Raw genomic sequence first — 8051 nt, 5'->3', positions numbered from 1 at the left:
TCTGAGTTTGTGGCGATTCACTATGGCAGCAATAGAAAATAATACCACTGATATCTGGGCTGCAAATGCAGTTTTGTGATTTTTTTAAATTTGTTTTGGTTTTTTTTTGGGGGGGGGGATTCTGGGGATTGAACTCAGGCCTTGCACTTGACTAAGCCTGCACTCAACCACTGAGCTACTCCCAAGTCCCTATTTCCTGGTTTCTGATCAGCATTGGAAAGACCCTAAAACTTAGCAGTAGCCTCCTAAAATCTACTCTGCCCTTCCAATGAAAACCCTGTATTAAATCCCTTTCTGCTTGAAATGCCTGGGTGGTTTCTGTTTCCATCACTGACTTCTGGCTACTACAATATTTGGTTCAGTCTCTTCTGCATGTCCTTGAAACAAGGATCATCCAAGGTCTTCTGGTCACAAACCCGTCTGTCCTAAGAGGGAGGGTTAGAAAAATACCTCCCATTATTTTTACTCATTTCCATGAGGCTTCATAATAGTAAGAGTACATTTCCCCATCAGGCTGTCATATCATAAAGTTTTAAAATTATTTGAGGGGATCTAGTCATCCTAGATCTAACCTGGATCTAGTCATCCTAGATACCAACCAAATATTTTTAATTTCTGTACACAAAAAGAAATGTGTACATTTTCATGAGCCTAAAAAAATGTACAAAGATTAAATTACATTTAACACTTAAGGTTCACAAGTAAGTGTAACAAACCCCAAAAGGCTTCCTCTACACACAATTTTTTATCATAAAAGTTGATCTGAATTGGTATTGATTTTGTGGACAACAAAGAGTCTTAGGGATGAAAGTTTGTAATGGCTAGAGGCAAAAAAAAAAAAAACAGGCTAGCTATAGAAAAGTGCCACAGGAAACTAAACTAAACCAAGAAAATATATATCATACAAGGTAGAATAAAGCAATATCCCTTTGTACCAAGCCAGGTTGAATTCTTTCTTGAACATCAACAATAGCATATCTACAAACCCCTCTAGGACACAAGATAGTTATTTGGAAACAAATCAGAGAAACAGCGCCATCTGCTGATTATTTCTACTTATTACTGCAAGTCGCAGTCAGAATTTCAATCCTGCCAACATATATTAAGACACTAAGTCACCCAGGCAGTGTGACTGTAGACCATGATTATACCACTCAAATAAAGTGCCAGCTGGGCTTTTTTATTTGATCCTTTATCATGCACCCTGTTACATGGATGCATAAAGGACGGGCTGTCCAAACGTTGAATTATGTGCAACAGATCTGTTCACATTTTAATTCGTTAGTGATTCAGTCCTAATGAGGACATGATTGAGATATATTTACATTGTCATTTAGAGCACGAATGTTATTACATAAAGCTGTGTTAAAGGTGTATTCATATAATTAGAAATGAATTATGTATGTGACTGAAATTATTACCCATTACACTGACAGCTTTGTTGTTTTCAGTGGTGCACACAAGCCTATGCTCAGGATTGACCTAGTAAACACCTTGACACTGAGGTCTATAGGCAAGGAATCTAATCAAGGTAGTTGAGGAAGAAAAAGGTAAACTACCGCATTCATTCTTTTTTTTGGTGGGGTGCAGTTCTGGGGTTCCTGGAAGCCCTTCTACCTACAGGCTACACTCCCAGACCTATTTTTATTTTTTTTTACATTTTTCTTTGGAAACAGGGTCTCTTAAGCCAGCGAGGCTGGCTTCAAACCTGCGCGATCCTCCTGTCTCCACCTACCAAGCGCAGGGATTACAAGCGTGCACCACCACGCTTGGCTCATTTATTCATTTTTTAAGTTGCTGTTTTGCTCCAGAGATCATAGAAGGTCCTCAGAAATCTAGGATGAGTAAAATGAAATCCCTGTCTTCAAAAAAATTTTAGCCTAGTAAGACAGGAAGGAAAATATACCAGAAGTTACAGACAACATGCTAAGAGCTACACAGCAGAGCTACTGGCTGGAAGTAGAAGGGGAAGGGCGGAGAGTTCTTAAACAATGAGCAGCTGTAAAAGAAAAGATGCCTTTGTATACATAACCCAGATGTTAACTGGGATCCCCTTAACATCTGGCTTGAGTCTGAAACTCCACAAGTACCTGGCCTATCAAACCCCAAGCCTTCCATGATTCCCAGAGGGCTGACCGCCTCGGACACTTCTCAGCCTGTAGGCGCTAGTGTCACCTGTGTGACCTTTGGGCCACATGGGTTCTCTCATGAAACTCAGCATCTTCCAAAAATTCTACTATAAATATCACTAACATCCAGTAGACATGAGATCGTATCCCTTGGAGTCAGATTGGGACTGTGACGTAGCGAAAGTGACTTCCCAACTACTTAGCATGCAACTTCGTGGAGGAAAATAGGCATCTCAGTTATTGAAACATCTCCCCTGGTATGGTTTGAATATGAAGTTTCCCCAAAAGACCCCTCTGCTGGAAACTTGGTCCCCAGTGCAGCAAGGTGTTCAAAGGCAGGCTCTGGGGAGTGATTGGATCACATCAGTAGACTAATCCAGCGATGGCGGAATGGACAGCTGGGAGCTGGTGGGACCTGCTGAAAGAAGTAGGGCACTGTGGTCACTCAGGGGCCATATCTCATCCCTGGCCCCTCTGCTCTGCCTTTCTCTCCCTTGCTTCATGGCTTTCATGAGCTGAGCATACTCATTTGCCATGATGGTCCGCCTCACCTCAAACCACGGACTGAAACCTCTGAACCCTGGAGCCACAACTAAAGCTCTCCTCCTTTAAGTGCTTTATGTCAGGGATGTTGGTCCGGCAATGAAAAGCATTAGGAGCTTCTTATCTAACCTAGTCCCAGCCTCCCTCTCCATCCTTTTCTGTCCTTCCTCTTACTCTACCTTCTCAAGTTGTCTTCAAAATTCCAAAGCTTCCTCCCTTGATTGCTCTTGTGTATGAAGGGCAGGGGGTTGCTGAGAATTGAACCAGGACCTCACTAAGCTGCTGAGGGCCTCGCTAAATTGTTTGAGACAATCCTGTCTCAGCTTCCCAGTACTGGGATTACATTTGTACACCATACTCAACTCAATTCTCGTGTGTGTGTGTGTGTGTGTGTGAGAGAGAGAGAGAGAGAGAGAGAGAGAGAGAGAGAGAGAGAGAGAGAGAGAGAGAGAGACAGACAGACAGACAAGGGTTTGAACCTTGAGCTAAAAACCTGTGATCCTCTTATCTCTCCCTCCCAAATACTGGGATTATAGGCATATACCACTGTGTCCAGTTATTTTGATAGCAACAAACACCCAAGGTCTTGAGAGGCTCACTCAAAGTTTTTGTTTTTTTGTTTTTGTTTTGTTTTTGTTTTTGCTTTTTGTTTGTTTGTTTGCAGTACTGGGGATGGAACCCAGGGGCATTCTACCTCCAAGCTACACTCCCAGCCCTATTCTTTATTCTTTATTTGAAACTGGGTCTCAAGGAGTTGCAAAGGACCTCAGTAAGTAGCTGAGGCTGTCTGCGAACTGCTATCCTCCTGTCTCAGCCTCCCGGTTGTTGGGATTACAAGCGTGTGCCATCATGCCCAGCTTCTCACTCAAGTTTTAATAGGATATTTTACCAAATAAAGACTAAGGAGCCAGGCGTGATGGTGCATGCATGTAATCCCAGTACTTGGGAGGCTGAGACAGGAGGATTACAGGTTCACGTTCAGCCTCAGGTACTTAGTGAGGTCCTCTGCAACTTAGTGAGACCCTGTTTCAAAATAAAAGATTAAAATAGGGCTGTGGGTGTATAGTTCAGAGGCAGAATATCCCTGAGTCCAAACCTTAGTACTGAAAAAAAAAGACTAAGAGAATTTTGTTGTAATAAGTTAATATCATTCTATATAATATCATTCTCTATTCAACCTCCCTATACATTTCACGTAAGTTTCAAAACTACCCTTGGACATTTCATTGACCAGATTGGGAAACTTAGTTCATCTACAATAAAACTAAACCTATCTCATAGGGTTGCTAATACAATGCAGAACACTTACAACTTAATGTTAACAAAATCTTATCACTATATTTAGTGGCTTTCTTTTTTCTACCTATACTTTACCATCTAGGTAGTATCATCAAAATCATTTGATTTCCAATACCAGCTAGATGCTAACAACTCCCAAATTTATCTCTAGCCTTGACCAATGCTTCCGAACTCAACTGATATATCAAATTGCTTATTTGACATCTCCACTGGATATCTAAAAGGCATATCAGACTTGACACCATCAAAAATGAACTTCTAGGAGTGGACAGCCTCAGCTATTTAGGGAGGCCATTCACAACTCACTGAGACCCTGTTTCAAAAAATATAAAGACTAAAAAAATAGGACTGGGTCTATAGCTCAGAGGTATAATGTCCCTTGATTCCATCCCCAGTACTGCCCAAAAATAAAAAAAAGAACTTCTGGGACTGGCGATATAGCAAAGTGGTAAAGCACATGACCAGCATGCATGAGGCCCTAGGTTCAATGCCTAGCAACACACACACACACACACACACACACACACACACACACACACACAGATTTTCCCCATAGCTTCTCCTCCTAGTTTTTATCCCATTCTCCCACAATTCCATTCTTCCATTTGTTCAGACCATAAACCATCGTGTTATTCCTGATTTTCATTTTTTTATACCTTAGATTTAATTCATTAAAAAAAATCTTGTTTCTAAGCTGGGCGTGGTGGCACATGCTTGTAATCCCAGTACTTGGGAGGATGGCAGGTTTGCAGCCAGCCTCAGCTACTTAGTGAGGTCCTCTGCAACTTAGTGAGATCTTGTTTCAAAATAAAGAATAAAAAAATGGGCTGAGGATGTAGCTCAGAGGTAGAATGCCCCTGAGTTCCATCCCCAATACCGCCAAAATAAATTTTATTTCTGCTGCCAAAATCTCCAGAATCCAACTGCTTTTTAACAGTTGCATGGCTATTACCAAGCCTAAGCCATCATCGCTCCTTGCCTGGACTGTCATAACAGCTTAACTGTTCCCATCCTCTATCCTAGCCATCTGCTCTCATCAGAGTGCAATTCAGGCCATGCCATTCCTCTGCTCAAATCTAAATGGTTTTCCATCTCCTCAGAGTAGACGCTAAAGCCCTCACGACGGCCTTCAGTGCCCGCAACATCTGATGCCCCACCACCGTCACCTCTCTGGCCTCTTCTCAGTCCTCACCATGGCTTCCTGGCCGTTTCTCAAACATGTCAAATCCTCCTTCTTGAGGCCTTTGTATTTGAGGCTTCTCATGTCTGGAACATTTCCCCAGGGAAAGTCATGGTTCTCAATCTCTTTTCAGGTCTCTGCATAAATCCATAGGAGTCCCTATCCCCACTTTAATATTTGTCATTTTGCTTATTTTTCTCCCTAGCTTTTATCATCGTGTGTCATACTATATGTGTGGCTTATTCCCTCTGCTTCCTGGAAGGAAAGCAGCATGAGAGCAGACTCTGCCTGCTGAACTCCCTGCTGTGTGCACAGCACTTACAATACCTGACATGTACGTGGTGCTCAATAAATACTTGCGGAATCATGAATGGCTCCAATCATTTGATCAAAATTAAGGAAGACAACAGTTTAAATAAGTGATCACCAATGTCTAATGTAAGTAGAAGCCCTGATATGGATTAAAGAGTTCATTGCATTTGTCAACTAGGAAGTCACTGAGATGGGAGTCTTGAATGGTGGGGGATGGAGGTCAATAACTTTGGGTTAGCAATTATTGGAAAGTGTGAAAGGAACCACTGAGGATTTTCTGGAGCTAGATGTGATCACGCACACGTGTAATCCCAGTACTTGGGAGGCTGGAACAGGAGGATCACAGGTTTGAAGACAGCCTGAGTAATTCAGCAACAGACTCAAAAACCTAGTGAGACCCTCCCACAAAATAAAGAATAAAAAGAACTGAAGGTGCAACTCAGAAGTAGAATGTCCCTAGGTTCAAGACCCAGTTTCAAAAAAAAGAACTTTCTGGAAATGTATAGTGATGGTTACACAGCATTGTGATTTATGCTAATCAGCCTTCATTACTATAACAAAAACCTGAAAAATATCAACATATAAAAAAAAAGACTTACTTTGGCTCAGTTTTGGAGGTGCCAGTCAATGACCAGAAGTGCTCTCTCTAGGCCGCACCTCATGCAAGTTCTACTGTCTTCCAGTAGTGCCACTGTAGAGAACAAGTCTTTAACACATAGGCCTTTGGGGGATCATCCAGATCCCAAACAGAGAACAAAGGTACTGCATTGTATGCTTTAAAATGGTTAAAATGAGCCAGGCATGGTGGTGCACGCCTGTAATCCCCATGCTTGGGAGGCTGAGACAGGAGGATCGTGCAGTTTCAAAGCCAGCCTCAGCTACTTAGTGAGACCCTGTTTCCAAATAAAATATAAAATAGATCCGGGAGTAGAGTCCAGAGGTAGGAAGCCCCCGGCTTCCATTAAAAAATAAATAAATAAATAAATAAATAAATAAATAAATAAAAACACCTTTAAAGGAATTATCTGGAATTAATCAGCCAGAACAACTCACTACTATCAGTCCTTTCTGATTACCCACAATTTTCCTGGATCCCTTCTAGAGTATGGCTAATGCAAATTTTTTTTTTGGCGGGGGGAGCTGGCTAAGTACCCTATTTATTCTGCAAACAAGGCTCAGAAATGTACAGACACACCTGCGGGCTCACACCCCTGCTGGCTACTTCACGACTGCGGGCACCACAGGGCAGCAGCGGCTCCGGCTGGCCAGGGCCACGCCTACTTCTCCCGAGGGCCAGCGCTGGCACTCTGGTCTTTGAGGATGAGCAGCGCCTTCACCTGGTCGGCCACCTCCTTGCGGCTGAGATACTCCACGATGGCCAGCGCGAACTCGAAGCTGGTGCCCGGCCCGCGGCTCGTGAGGATCTGGCCGTCCCTCTCCACGCGGCTCTCAGAGTAGCTGTAGTGACCTCTACTCATCATTTTGTCTTTAGCGAGAGGATGGGTTGTGACTGTGCTTCCAAACCCTATTTCATGAGCCAAAAGAGCCGTGGGACCTGCACAGATGGCTGCAAAGAGGCCCTTCCTGCCCTCCTGCTCCTTCAGGATCTCCTTCACGGCGGCGGACTCGGATAAATTCTGCGCACCCAGATTACCTCCTGGTAGGACCACCACATCATAAGGGCCCTGCTTTCTTGCATCTTCAAGATTGGCATCAGGACAGATGAGAACGTCACGGCTACACTGCACTGGTCTTTCCCAGACAGACCTGCAACAGTGACCTTGATCCCAGCCCGTCTCATGACATCCACAGGGATGACTGTCTCCATTTCCTCTGCTCCTTTGGCCAGGATGACCAGCGCTCTTTTTGAGGCCATTTTTATGTTATATTTTTCAAAGACCCAACCTAAGCGCAGACACCGCTAATGCAAATATTAAAACCAAACAATTGAGGTGAATAAAAAAAGAATATGCCATAATGAACATTCTAACCATTAGCAAATCAGTACCAAAATGCCTCCCATCTCCTAACCACACTTAAGAAATGAGCAGACACTTACTGGGTGGTAAAAAGTGCTCAATTTTAAGTTCCAGCTTAGCTGAGATAAGCCATGATGTACACTGAAAATTTTACAATAGAATAAGTCTCACTGAGCCGGGCATGGTGGTGCACACTTGTAATCCCAGCATTCGGGAGGCTGAAACCAGAGGTTCACGGACAGCCTCGGCTACTTAGTGAGGCCCTCTGCAACTCAGTGAGACCTGGTTTCAAAATAAAGAATTTAAAAAAATAGGGGAGGGAGTATAGCTCGAAGAAGTCTCACTGAATGTAAACTGCCTCACAGCCAGGATCCAAATTGTAACAGCTATATGGCAAACCCACAATATCTCAACAGAAACCACTAAACTCTCACACCAGATAGAGAGTTCTATAAGAAAAAAAAGGAATTCCCTTCCAAGAAGCATGGCTCCTCAATACCTTGAACAAATGAGTGCTTACTCAAAAGGCATTAATAGTCAATACAAACTGGACATGACAGCACATGCCTGTAATCCCAGCACTTGAAAGGCTAGGACAGGAAAATCATA

The 8051-nt window shown here is 43.1% G+C and overlaps 1 pseudogene across 1 annotated transcript; it reads right to left on the bottom strand.

Moving 5' to 3' along the window:
• Positions 1-6740: 6740 nt before the first annotated feature.
• LOC308262293 (Parkinson disease protein 7-like) lies at positions 6741-7339 on the bottom strand (annotated as a pseudogene). Its single transcript has one exon. The product of its transcript is annotated as a Parkinson disease protein 7-like (transcript).
• Between the last annotated feature and the right edge of the window lie 712 nt (positions 7340-8051).

Source organism: Muscardinus avellanarius, assembly GCF_963383645.1.
Source record: "Muscardinus avellanarius genome assembly, chromosome: 4".
Taxonomy (NCBI): Eukaryota; Metazoa; Chordata; class Mammalia; order Rodentia; family Gliridae; genus Muscardinus; species Muscardinus avellanarius.
This window is presented reverse-complemented; position numbering and strand designations above follow the sequence as displayed.